The following is a 12,245-nucleotide window of genomic DNA, read 5'->3' as shown; positions in this document are numbered from 1 at the left end:
TAGGCTAGCTCTTAGGGTTTAGCCTCTACGATCTCGTGGTAGATCTACTCTTGTACTACTCATATCTTCAATATTAATCAAGCAGGAAGTAGGGTTTTACCTCCATCGAGAGGGCCTGAACCTGGGTAAACATTGTGTCCCTTGCTTCCTGTGACCATCAGCCTACGACGCACAGATCGGGACCCCCTACCTGAGATCCACCGGTTTTGAGACCGACATTGGTGCTTTCATTGAGAGTTCCTCTGTGTCGTCGCTTCGAGGCTTGATGGCGTCTTCAATCGCCAACAACACGGTCTAGGGTGAGACTTCTCGCTTGGTCAGCAGGAGCAGATCGGCAGCTATGCCCATGGCTACCAGATCAGGTTCGGAAACTTGAACTACACGGCGGACATTCGCGGAGACTTGATATTCGACGGATTCGGGCATGTGCCAGGAACGCCGGACAGTCACGACGAGCACGGCCTAGACCTGCTGTCGGACAATGCTCGGGACATCACCCCTGCAGTAGCCCCGGATCTAAATCCGGAACAGGTTGAGTTGCCCAAGGACGGAGGGGTGGACCCCGCCCCGCAGGCCGCGTACTCATCGGCGGTGGAGCCGAACACAGGTCTCACCTCTGTGGAGGCCTGTAACCCCGGGCCCCCAGACTCGTATCCGGCTGTCGGTTCCGGTCCGCACACCCCCGAGCCAGCCGAGCCAGGTTGGGCTCCGGTAATGGAGTTTACCGTTGCGGACATCTTTCAGCACTCGCCCTTTGTCGACATGCTGAACTCATTAAAGTCTCTCTCTTTGTCAGGAGGCCCTGGGCCGAACTATGTCCGGCTTGAGTGGGAAGCAGGTGACGAAGGAATTTGCTGCCCACCCACCACCCACTTCATTGCCATGGTCGATGATTTAACCGACGTGCTTGACTTCGACTCCGAAGACATCGACGGTATGGACGACGATGCAGGAGACATACAGGAGCCACCGCTCACAGGGCGGTGGACAACCACCTCTTCATACGATATATATATGGTGGACACTCCGAAAGAAACCAATGACGATAAGGCAACGGAGGATAACCCCTCCAAGAATAAAGCAAAGCATGGGCGTCGCCAACGCCGCTCCAAGCCCCGCCAAGGCAATACCGGCACCGGAGACGAAAACAATCCGGACGGTGCCGACGATGAATACAACCCCGACCAGCCCGCCTTCGAGCAGGCCGAGTAGGAAGATGGGCAGGATAGCCTGGACGAACAGGCGACGAACGGGTATCCGGAGGAGGACAACTACATGCCCTCCTGCGAAGACGAGATTAGCCTCAGCGATGATGAGTTCGGCGTGCCTGAGGACCCCGTGGAGCAGGAGCGCTTCAAGCACCGGCTTATTGCCACTGCGAGAAGCATGAGGAAGAAGCAGTAGCAGCTTCAAGCTGATAAAGACCTGCTCACAGATAGATGGACAGAAGTCCTGGCAGCCGAGGAATATGGACTCGAGCACCACACGGCTGACCGGCCGCCTCGAGGTCGGGATAAAACGACATATCAGCCCGAATAGCAGCCTGCACCCCCGCGCCAGTTTACTATGGCCCGGGGCAATACTCAGGACCTGTGCAATAGACTTGATAACACCGCAGGACAACCAAGATCGATCTACGGATCACGGGGGCGCGCCGCAGCACATGACGATGACCATCATACCGGATACACTAACAGCAAATCCGACTAGGCCGAACATAACCAGTCAGACGCAGCCAGACTGCGTCGTGACATAGCCCGGCACCGAGGCGCCGCACACCCCCTCTTCTTCACTGATGAAGTGATGGATCATGAATTCCCAAAAGGGTTCAAACCCGTAAACATCGAATCATACGATGGAACAACAGACCCCGCGGTATGGATTGCAGACTTCCTTGTCCACATCCACATGGCCCGCGGAGATGATCTACATGCCATCAAGTATCTTCCCCTTAAGCTCAAAGGACCCGCCCGACATTGGCTTAACAGCCTGCCAGCAAATTCCATTGGCAGTTGGCAAAACTTGGAAGACGCATTCCTTGATGCTACCTCTTGAGCACTGCGTTGGATTTCCCCGAAGAGGAGAGGATGATGTAGTAAAGTAGCGTAAGTATTTCCCTCAGTTTTTGAGAACCAAGGTATCAATCCAGTAGGAGACCACGCACAAGTCCCTAGTACCTACACAAAAAGATAGCAACTCGCAACCAACGCTTAGGGGTTGTCAATCCCTTCACGGTCACTTACGAGAGTGAGATCTGATAGAGATAATATTTTTGGTATTTTTGATAGATAGATGCAAAGTAAAAAGTAAAAGGCAAAGTAAAACAAAGCGAGTAAATAAAGTGACATAGATTGATATGATGAGAATAGACCTGGGGGCCATAGGTTTCACTAGTGGCTTCTCTCAAGAGCATAAGTATTCTACGGTGGGTGAACAAATTACTGTTGAGCAATTGACACAATTGAGCATAGTTATGAGTATATCTAGGCAATGATCATGTATATAGGCATCACGTCCAAAACAAGTAGATCGAAACGATTCTGCATCTACTACTATTACTCCACTCATCGACCGCTATCCAGCATGCATCTAGAGTATTAAGTAAAAACAGAGTAACACCGTAAGCAAGATGACATGATGTAGAGGGATAAATTCATGCAATATGATAAAAAACCCATCTTGTTATCCTCGATGGCAACAATACAATAAGTGCCTTGCAACTCTTTCTGTCACTGAGTAAGGACACCGCAAGATTGAACCCAAAGCTAAGCACTTCTCCCATTGCAAGAACTACCAATCTAGTTGGCCAAACCAAAAAAGATAATTCAAAGAGAATTGCAAAGATAACTCAATCATACATAAAAGAATTCAGAGAAGAATCAAATATTTTCCATAGATAATACTGGATCATAAACCCACACTTCATCGGTCTCAACAAACACACCGCAAAAAGAAGATTACATCGAATAGATCTCCACGAGAGAGGGAGAGAACATTGTATTGAGATCCAAAAACAGAGAAGAAGCCATCTAGCTACTAGCTATGGACCCGAAGGTCTGAAGTAAACTACTCACACTTCACTGGAGGGGCTATGGTGATGATGTATAAGCCCTCCGTGGTGGATGCCCCCTCCGGCGGAGCTCCGGAACAGGCCCCAAGATGGGATCTCATGGATACAGAAGGTTGCCGCGGTGGAATTAGGTTTTTGGCTCCTTTTCTGATTGTTCGGGAATACGTAGGTATATATAGGAGGAAGGAGTACGTCAGTGGAGCTCAGAGGGGCTCACGAGGTAGGGGGCGCGCCCTCCACCCTCGTGACCACCTCTGGCACTTCTTGGAGTAGGGTCCAAGTCTCCTGGATCACGTTCGGTTGGAAAATCACGATCCCGAAGGTTTCATTCCGTTTGGACTCCGTTTGATATTCTATTTCTTCGAAATACTGAAAAAGGCAAAAGACAGCAATTCTGGGCTGGGCCTCCGGTTAATAGGTTAGTCCCAAAAGTAATATAGAAGTGGAAAATAAAGTAGTGGATAAAGTAGCATGGAGCAATCAAAAATTATAGATACGTTGGAGACGTATCAGGCATCCCCAAGCTTAATTCCTGCTCGTCCTCGAGTAGTTAAATGATAAAAAAAATATTTTTTGATGCGGAGTGATACTTTGGCATAATTTCAATGTAAATCTTCTTAATTGTGATATGAATATTCAGATCCGAAAGATTCAAGACAAAAGTTCATATTGACACAAGAATAATAATACTTCAAGCATACTAATCAAAGCAATCATGTCTTCTCAAAATTACATGGCAAAAGAAAGTTCATCCCTACAAAATCATATAGTTAGGCTATGCTTCATTTTTGTCACACAAAGATGTTCCCAACTTCTATACCCCCGATGACAAGCCAAGCAATTGTTTCATACTTAAATAATCTCAAACCTTTTCAACTTTCACGCAATACATGAGCGTGAGCCATGGATATAGCACTATGGGTGGAATAGAATATGATGATGGGGATTGTGTGGAGAAGACAAAAAAGGAAAAAGTCTCACGTTGACGAGGCTAATCAACGGGCTATGCAGATGCCCATCAATTGATGTCAACATGAGGAGTAGGGATTGCCATGCAACGGATGCACTAGAGCTATGAATGCTCAACAAAAGAAAACTAGTGGGTGTGCATCCAACTTGCTTGCTCACGAAGACCTAGGGCATTTGAGGAAGCCCATCGTAGGAATATACAAGCCAAGTTCTATAATGAAAAATTCCCACTAGTATAAAAAGGACAAGTTATGAGACTCACTACATGAAGAACAAGGTGCTACTTTGAAGCACAATATATGAGACTCACTACATGAAGAACAAGGTGCTACTTTGAAGCACAAGTGTGGAAAAAGAGATAGTAGCATTGCCCCTTTTTTTTCTTTTTTTTGGCCTTTTTTTTCTTTTTGGCCTTTCTCTTTTTTTATTTGGGCAATGCTCTAATAATGATGATCATCACACTTATATTGATTACAACACAAGGATTACAACTCGAAACTTAGAACAAGATATGACCCTATATGCCTGAATGCCTCCGGTGGTGTATCGGGATGGTGCAATGAATCAAGAGTGACATGTATGAAAAATAATGCATGGTGGCTTTGCCACAAATACGATGTCAACTACATGATCATGCAATGGCAATATGACAAAAGTAATGTATGTCATGATGATGATGATGGAAGTTGCATGGCAATATATCTCGGAATGGCTATGGAAATGCCATAATAGGTAGGTATGGTGGCTGTTTTGAGGAAGATATAAGGAGGTTTATGTGTGATAGAGCGTATCGTATCACGGGGTTTGGATGCACCGGCGAAGTTTGCGCCAACTCTCAAGGTGAGAAAGGGCAATGCACGGTACTGAAGAGGCTAGCAATGGTGGAAAGGTGAGAGTGCGTATAATCCATGGACTCAACATTAGTCAAAAGAACTCATATACTTATTGCAAAAATTTAGAAGTAATCAGAAATCAAGTACTGCGCGCATGCTCCTAGGGGGATAGATTGGTAGGAAAAGACCATCGCTCGTCCCCGACCGCCACTCATAAGGATGCACAAGCCAGGTACACTTCATGTTTCAAATTTGTTACATAACTTTAACCATGCGTGCATGCTACGGGACCTGCAAACTTCAACACAAGTATTTTTCAAATTCATAATCACCCAACTAGCACGACTATGATATTGTCACCTCCATATCTCAAAACAATTATCAAGCATCAAACTTATCTTAGTATTCAATTCACTCAAAAGAAAGTTTCACATATCTTGAACACCAAGTATATTAACATTAAGCAAATTACCATGCTATTAACGATTCTCAAAATAATCTAAGTGAAGCATGAGAGGTCAAAAAGTTTATTTAAAACAAATCCACCACCGTGCTCTAAAAGATCTAAGTGAAGTACTAGAGCAAAAATTATCACGCTCAAAAGATATAAGTGAAGCACAATGAGCAAAACTATCAAGCTCAAAAGATATAAGTGAAGCACATAGAGTATTCTAACAAATTCCAATTCATGTATGGCTCTCTCAAAAGGTGTGTACAGCAAGGATAATTGTGTTAAACTAACAAGCAAAGACACAAATGATACAAGACGCTCCAAGCAAAACACATATCATGTTGGTGAATAAAAATATAGCTCCAAGTAAATTACCGATGGAAGTGGATGAAAGAGGGGATGCCTTCCGGGGCATCCCCAAGCTTTAACTTTTTGGTGTCCTTGGATTATCTTGGGGGTTCCATGGGCATCCCCAAGCTTATGCTCTTGCCACTCCTTGTTCCATAATCCATCAAAAGAATTCACCCAAAACTTGAAAACTTCACAACACAAAACTCAACGGAAATCTCGTGAGCTCCGTTAGAGAAAGAAAACAAAAGACTACTTCAAGGTACTGTAATGAACTCATTCTTTATTTATATTGGTGTTACACCTACTGTATTCCAACTTCCCTATGGTTTATAAACTAATTTACTAGCCATAGATTCATCAAAATAAGCAAACAACACATGAAAAACAGAATCTGTCAAAAACAGAATAGTCTGTGGCAATCTGTAACTAACGCAAACTTCTGGAACTCTAAAACTTCTACCAAAATAGGAAGTCCTGGAAAATTTGTTTATTGATCATCAGCAAAAAGAATCAATGCAAAATCAAGTACCTGTGATTTATTGAATGTTTTCTCGTGAGTGCAAAGTTTCTGTTTTTCAGCAGAATCAAATCAACTATCATCGTAGGTTATCCTATAGGTCCTACTTAGCACAAACACTAATTAAAACAAAAAACCGCATCCAGACAGAAGGTAGATGGATTATTTATTCCTAAAAAGAAGCAAAAACAAAAAAAACACAAAATAAAATTGGGTTGCCTCCCAACAAGCGCTATCGTTTAACGCCCCTAGCTAGGCATAAAAGCAAGGATAGATCTAGGTATTGCCATCTTTGGTAGGCAATTCTTCAATGAGGCATCTACCTCCTTTACAATTTTTTTTCCTAGTAATTTTCAAATTTTCAGGCAAAAGATCAAAAAATTCATCTATAGCAAATGGTTCCTTAATGATGGTAAAAAGATTGGGATGAACACTTATAGATTTAAGATCCGCGGTTTCTGTACTAGAAGATTCACCCTTATTCTTAGGTACATACAAAAGCTTAGTATTTTTAGTAGAATAACTTGGAGTGTTTTGAACGGAAGAAAAAGCGGTTCCCAAGTTGGTGATGATACCCTCAAGTTTATCGATTCTTGTAGAGTCAAGATTTATTTTTTCATTAACTATGGGTTCTTTTTCTTTAATATTTTTCAAAGTCATTCCTACCTTAGATACATATTGGGTAATTTGATTGTGGATCATTTTATCAAGATTTCCAATTAATTCAACGGTAGCAACTTTATTTTCAATAGCTTCAAGCCTTTGCATAACATGCTCCAAAGTTAACGTAGTTCCATTAATCGAAAGAGGTGGTGAGCCAAATATATCTATTAAAGCATTATAAGAATCAAAAGTATGGCTACCCAAAAAATCCCCTCCGGTAATGGTATCAAGGATATATCTATATCAAGGATTAGCACCTACATAAAAATTGCGAAGAAGAACTGAAGTAGATTGCTTCCTGGTAGATCTGAGCATTGCAAATTCTATACCAAGCATCTTTTAGATTTTCTCCCTCCCTTTGCTTAAAATTTAGAACTTCATTCTCGGGAGCTAACGGAGAAGATAAGAGACTAGTCGTGATGACAAGCAAGCAAACTAGCACACGAGCAGAAAGAGAGGCAAGGGGAAAAAGGCAAACGGAAAAGAGAGGAGGAGATTGGGAAAGAGAGGGCAAATAAAACGGCAAGGGTGAAGTGGGGGAGAGGAAAATGAGAGGCAAATGGCAAATAATGTAATGCGAGAGATAGGGATTGCGATGGGTACTTGGTATGGTTGACTTGCTTGCGTGAGCCTCCCCGGCAACGGCGCCAGAAATTCTTCTTGCTACCTCTTGAGCACTGTGTTGGATTTCCCTGAAGAGGAGAGGATGATGCAGTAAAGTAGCGTAAGTATTTCCCTCAGTTTTTGAGAACCAAGGTATCAATCCAGTAGGAGACCACGCACAAGTCCCTCGTACCTACACAAAAAGATAGCAACTCGCAACCAACGCTTAGGGGTTGTCAATCCCTTCACGGTCACTTACGAGAGTGAGATCTGATAGAGATAATATTTTTGGTATTTTTGGTAGATAGATGCAAAGTAAAAAGTAAAAGGAAAAGTAAAACAAAGCGAGTAAATAAAGTGACATAGATTGATATGATGAGAATAGACCCGGGGGCCATAGGTTTCACTAGTGGCTTCTCTTAAGAGCATAAGTATTCTACGGTGGGTGAACAATTACTGTTGAGCAATTGACACAATTGAGCATAGTTATGAGTATATCTAGGCAATGATCATGTATATAGGCATCACGTCCAAAACAAGTAGATCGAAACGATTCTGCATCTACTACTATTACTCCACTCATCAACCGCTATCCAGCATGCATCTAGAGTATTAAGTAAAAACAGAGTAACGCCGTAAGCAAGATGACATGATGTAGAGGGATAAATTCATGCAATATGATAAAAAAAACATCTTGTTATCCTCGATGGCAACAATACAATACGTGCCTTGCAACTCTTTCTGTCACTGAGTAAGGACACCGCAAGATTGAACCCAAAGCTAAGCACTTCTCCCATTGCAAGAACTACCAATCTAGTTGGCCAAACCAAAAAAGATAATTCGAAGAGACTTGTAAAGATAACTCAATCATACATAAAAGAATTCAGAGAAGAATCAAATATTTTCCATAGATAATACTGGATCATAAACCCACAATTCATCGGTCTCAACAAACACACCGCAAAAAGAAGATTACATCGAATAGATCTCCACGAGAGAGGGGGAGAACATTGTATTGAGATCCAAAAAGAGAGAAGAAGCCATCTAGCTGCTAGCTATGCACCCGAAGGTCTGAAGTAAACTACTCACACATCATTGGAGGGGCTATGGTGATGATGTAGAAGCCCTCCGTGGTGGATGCCCCCTCCGGCGGAGCTCCGGAACAGGCCCCAAGATGGGATTTCGTGGATACAGAAGGTTGCGGCGGTGGAATTAGAATTTTGGCTCCTTTTCTGATCGTTCGGGGATACGTAGGTATATATAGGAGGAAGGAGTACGTCGGTGGAGCTCCGAGGGGCCCACGAGGTAGGGAGGCGCGCCCAGGGGGGTGCCCTCCATCGTCACTTGGAGTAGGGTCCAAGTCTCCTGGATCACGTTCGGTTGGAAAATCACGATCCCGAAGGTTTCATTCCGTTTGGACTCCGTTTGATATTTTGTTTCTTCGAAATACTGAAAAAGGCAAAAAGCAGCAATTCTGGGCTGGGCCTCCGGTTAATAGGTTAGTCCCAAAGGTAATATAGAAGTGGAAAATAAAGCCAAATATAGTCCAAAATAGTGGATAAAGTAGCATGGAGCAATCAAAAATTATAGATACGTTGGAGACGTATCACTTGACAACTTCCAATGCACATATGTGTGACCTCCGGACGCCGATGACTTGAGCCACATCACTCAACAGCCTGGAGAATCGGCCAGGAAATTCTGGACCCGGTTCCTAACTAAAAAAACCAAATAGTTGATTGTCCGGACGCCGAAGCCCTGGCGGCCTTCAAGCATAATATTCGCGACGAGTGGCTCGCCGGACACCTCGTCCAGGAGAAACCCAAGTCCATGGCAGCTCTCACAACACTAATGACCTGCTTTTGCGTGGGCGAGGACAGCTGGTTGGCTCGCAGCAGCACTATGCCACATTCTGGCACGTCAGATGTCCGTGACAATAATGGCAACCTACGGCGCAACAGACACAAGCGACGGAACAACGGCGACAACACCGAAGACACGACAGTCAATGCCGGATTCAGCGGATCTAAATCCGGTCAACGGAAGAAGCCATTCAAAAGACACAATCAGGGACCGTTCAGTCTAGACCGTATACTGGAGCGCTCGTGCCAAATTCATGGCACCTAGGACAAGCCAGCCAACCACACCAATAGAGACTGCTGGGTATTTAAACAGGCCGGCAAAATAAACGCCGAAAACAAGGACAAGGGGCTGCACAGCGACGATGACGAGGAGCCCCGGCGTCTGAACACAAGGGGACAGGAGAAATTCCCCCCCCCCCACCAGGTGAAAACGGTCAACATGATCTATGCCACTCACATCCCCAAGCGGGAATGGAAGCGAGCACTATGGGACATATACGCAATGGAGCCAGTCGTCCCCAAATTCAACCCATGGTCAGCATGTCCGATCACCTTTGATCCGAGGGATCATCCTACTAGCATCCGTCACGGCGGCTCGGCCGCATTGGTCTTAGACCCAATCATCGACGGATTCCACCTCACGCGAGTCCTTATGGACGGCGGCAACAACCTGAACCTGCTTTACCAGGACACAGTGCGCAAAATGGGCATCGATCCTTAAAGGATCAAGCCCACCAAAACCACCTTTAAAGGTGTAATTCCTAGAGTAGAGGCCCGTTGTACGGGCTCTATAACATTGGAAGTGGTCTTCGGATCTCCGGACAACTTCCGAAGCGAGGAGTTAATCTTCGATATCGTCCCTTTCCGTAGTGGTTACCACACACTCCTCGGGAGAACCGCATTCGCTCGATTCCATGTGGTACCACACTATGCATACCTCAAGCTCAAGGTGCCAGGCCCGCGCGGGGTCATAACAGTCAATGGAAACATGGACCGCTCTCTCCGTATAGAAGAGCATACTGCAGCCCTAGCGGCAGAAGTACAATGCGGCCTCCTCCGGCAAACCACCAATCCGGTGACGACAACCTCAAGCACCATCAAGCGAGTTTGGAGCACCCCGCAACAGGACCAACAGGCACGCCAAGAGCACGACTAGCAGTCCGGCCTCCGCTCAAATCCCATCAAAGAAGCATTTGTGCCACGCGTACACAATTACGCACTTAAAATATCATGGGCACAAGCGGAGGCGCAGCAGTGGCTCAGTCAACAGTGCGGTATCACCGTCACATACCTTCGTAACCTTTCCTTTCACCTTTCAGGACATTGCTTTAGTGCAGCCTCTCCACAAGAGCTGGATTATCGGACTTACATAGCAGAGAAAACCAAGGAGGCAACAGGCTTTGCGCATAGAAGGAAATACCCAGATGGAATCTATTTACGATCGTTATACCTGCTTTATCTATCTGTACGTTGCCTGCCCCTGGATAGGGTATGTCAAATAATCATATTTATCTCCGCTTAATGCATTCATTGTAAACATACGCTTAAAATTATTATTCATCAATGGGAGATCATATATAGCGTCAGCTTATTATTCTTATTTGAGCATTTTTTTCTTACAAATGTCTATTTGATATTGCATCCGTACACCTTGGTACGTTCAGTTTGCCAGGGGCTTCTTATGGCGCCCCATAATACAGCAAGACAAGTCCGAACACTTTCAATAGTGCGGCACCCCGAACTTATAGCATTATATGCATTAGCTCCGAATCATGTCTTGGGTCTACAGTTGGGTTAGCCCGGCTCCCTTGTTTTGGTGCCTTACGTTCCGTTATATCGGCTAAGGTAGCGCAGGGAGAACTACTGCGATTGTGTCCCGGTTCTTCCGGACGAGCACCTCAGTAGAGAAAGCCGAAAACCGACCGGCATGATGTGGCGAGAGTTGGTCGCTGTTCGAGAGGTCTTAAAATCCTTAAAGATTTTTCCGCTTTAGGCGGTAATTCGGCTTCGTCCGATCTAGGCGTATATAGCGCCCCAATTCGGCCTTCCGGATTCTAGGGGCTTCGCCGAAATTTAAAATTGTAGACTTCTATGGCAAAGTGAATGTTATAAAGCCGCATAGTCCGATTGCCTTGTTCGCTGCGCCGGACACCTCCTTAAGGGACCAAACATTTGGATAAAGAGTGTCCGGGTTTTCCACGAACACCCCAGGACTAGTTACATGGGGGCGGAAGCCGACGACTGGCCTACTTTCAGAATTTTATAAACAGCCGCACAAAAGGTGATATTTTAAATAACAAAAGCGCCACATAGCGCAAGTAACTTCATCCTTAAATTACAAACATGACAGAAGTGAATTCATTCTAAAATTATGTCATTGGTACATTCATCGGCCACGAGGCGAGCGCCCTTGATAACGCCATTGTAATACTTCTCCGGATAGCGATGCGCCTTGCCCTCCGGCAGACCGTCCTTCACTAGCTTCTCCGCATCCAGCTTGCCCCAATGCACCTTCGCATGGGCAAAGGCCCGGCGGGCACCCTCAATGCAAACGGATCGCTTGATGACTTACAGTCGCGGATAGGCATTCACCATCCGCTTGATCAGGCCGAAGTAGCTGGTGGGCAGGGGCTCACCAGGCCACATCCGGACTATGAAATCCTTCATAGCCACTTCGGCCGCCCTGTGGAGTTCGACCAACTGATTCAGTTGGTCACTCGGAGGCGTTGGATGTTCGGCCCCAGTATACTGGGACCAGAACAGCTTCTCCGTTGAGCTCCCCTCCTAAGCACAGTAGAACTCCGCGGCATCTGATATGCTGCATGGCAGATCTGCGAATGCCCCTGGAGAGCTCCGGACTCGGGTAAATAAAAGAAATGCCTCCTCCATTTGTTTGCTTTGCATAAAGAATTTCTTACCCGTCGTT

Source organism: Triticum dicoccoides, chromosome 4A (assembly GCF_002162155.2).
Source record: "Triticum dicoccoides isolate Atlit2015 ecotype Zavitan chromosome 4A, WEW_v2.0, whole genome shotgun sequence".
Classification (NCBI taxonomy): Eukaryota; Viridiplantae; Streptophyta; class Magnoliopsida; order Poales; family Poaceae; genus Triticum; species Triticum dicoccoides.
This window is presented reverse-complemented; position numbering follows the sequence as displayed.